The following is a 2658-nucleotide window of genomic DNA, read 5'->3' on the forward strand; positions in this document are numbered from 1 at the left end:
AGCTAAGTTGCCTGGTACCTCACTGCTTGTCATATAGTAGGATAAAATAATCATATTTCCCATTACTACGAGTGCTCAGTGGACAATATATATAACATGTAGAGTAAAAAAGAGATGCAACAAGTGTACAACATCTTTGGTGAAGCCATGTCGATCTCGGCGTGATTGGGTTGGCCGGTGAGGATGCTCCAGCTGACTTGGCTTTCAGAGGAGGGGAAGAAGATCTTAGGCGTTTGGAGATGGATCCCGAGGTACTGCTCCGCTGTGATGGAGGGTTTCGTCGTTGGAGCTGCTCCGGTGAGTTGTACGACGCCGAGGCTAAAGCAGGACAAGAGAGACAACGAACAACGTTAACCTGAGTGGAATTCTAATAGCATCTCCAATACATGACATAAAATATATAACCACAAAGTGCTAGATGTAAAATACATCAGCCGCTCATCTCTGAACTTAACTATCGAAACTGAATTTAACTGTCGAAACTGAACTTAACTGTCGAAACTGAATTTTGCTGTCGAAAATGAACGCACTAGCAAGGTGAGGATACACGTCGGTCGACTGGCTTTTTCATCTCTGGTCAGTCGATTTTGCAGCCGTTGGATACGAAATCAAGGGCCTGCGGTTCATCTTCAACCTCCACCCCCCCTGAGCCGCCAGCCACCACCGGCCAAACAGCAGCCCCCCGCCGCCCGCGGCCGACGATGCGCCGCCCCGCCCGCCCCGAAAACACTCCCCACCGCCAGTCCGCCGCCGCCACGGCCATCCCTCTAGGCCCCCCGTGCCGAGCTTTTTCTCTGGCGATCCCCACGCCCCTGCCCCGCAAACGCACCGCCACCGCCGGCGACCATCGCCCCCATCCTAAACCCTAAGATAGATAGTGGGGTACCTCTCCGGCGAGCCCCCCTCCCCGCTGCGGCTGGTTCTTCCTTCACCCCGGCGAGCCCCCCCTGAAAATCGACTGACCCAAAAGTTGATTCGGTGTACTGAAGTGTAGCTAAATCGGAGCAGCATCGCAAGCAAGAGCAAGAGTGAGAGCAGCAGCGCGAACAAGAGCAATAGCAAGAGCAGACCAGGCAGGGGACTGAGAGCAAGAGCAGAGTAGCAGCGCGAGCGAGAGCTAAAGCAGCAGCAGCAGCTCCTACTGATGTGGACGTCGCCACCGAGGGAGCGACGCCATGGAGGAAGCGGCTGGCGACGCCGCCGTGGATGGAGTCGTGCCATGTCGGCTCGGGACCGAGCGCCGGTAGCATCTTGAGATCGAATCAAGAAGAAAATGTGGCGATTAGGCCACAGCTTCATCCGAGGAAACTGTGATGATGATGCTCTTCCGGTGGTGCAGGTGAAGCCGACGGTGTGGGAATGGAGGTGGCGCGAAAGACGAGGGGAACATCGGGGCAGCTCCTTGGAGGTGGAGGACGGGGTGGCTGAACCGGCGGGACAATGAGATCGACAACGGATCCTCATCCAGTACAGTGGATGAGGGACATCGAGGTGTTGATGTGGATGACGTCATCGGGGAAGAGGCTCCGGCTGGGTGGCGGGCGGAGCAGGGTGTGTGGTTTCGTCGTGGGTTTTCACAGTCTCGGTGTATGAATGGGTGGGCGGATAGGATGGCAGTGGGGAACCATGGCTTAGAGACGCGCTTGTCCGAAATGTGGGGTAAGTTACAAAAGTACCCCCACCGATTTGAGGCGGTTCTTTCGGTTCAGGGGTACCACGGGCATTTCGCGTGTCGAGATTTCATAGGAGGTGGGAGTTTTCGCGCGCGTTGTAATTTCGGAATAGCAAGGAGCGGGTTGAGATGGAGGGAGTTGTCGGAGCACAACGAGGCAAAGATATATCTTAAATATTTCGGGCTAAGAAGGCATGGGTTGAAGAGGCGGGTGTTTCGCAGCATGATAGACAGAGAAGCTAGCTTGAATTTTCGGCATCACAAGGCGCGGCTTGAAATTTCGGAAGAACAAGCTTAACGTGTACCCAAAAAAGACAATTTGCACCTCAACACGCACAACACACACACACACACACACAAACACCATTTAGATTAGAGTAAGTTACACGTGCATTGCACGCATGAGATTTGGCAACCAAATTATGAATAAATACCACATTATAGCATGCAAGCTTTGAGTCATATATGCATGATGTAGATGTTTGTTTCATTCTTATAGTTCATTTCATTCAAAATCATATAGTTTTATAAGAAAGCTAATCTATTTTAAGATTCATGGAATTGTGCGTCGTAAGACATAAAGTAAAAACAAATAATGGCGAATCATGTAGAAAAACATTTGGGAAATTCTGATATGGAAGATTCTAGAACAAATAAGAAGTGCTTGTGTTTTGATGTTTGTGCATTATGCTTAAGTTCAACCATGGAGTCTTCTAGATTATACATGTGGCGAAATCTGGTGGAATCTAGATGATATCCAATGGCCAGTAGTGCTCAAATATGCCATCTTTGGACCATCGGTTTCGCCTCATCCAACGACCATCTTTCAAAGTTAAAGTTACCCGCCCACAATATAAAAAATAATATATATAGGGTTATAGATATAGATATGTGATGCGAAAGCCGCCCATCATCTCCAATTAGAATAGTGTGTCCATGCACGGATGTGACGTGGCCAAATGATGTCTGCCATCGGTATCTCAAAT

Source organism: Triticum aestivum, chromosome 5A, assembly GCF_018294505.1.
Source record: "Triticum aestivum cultivar Chinese Spring chromosome 5A, IWGSC CS RefSeq v2.1, whole genome shotgun sequence".
NCBI classification, from domain to species: domain Eukaryota; kingdom Viridiplantae; phylum Streptophyta; class Magnoliopsida; order Poales; family Poaceae; genus Triticum; species Triticum aestivum.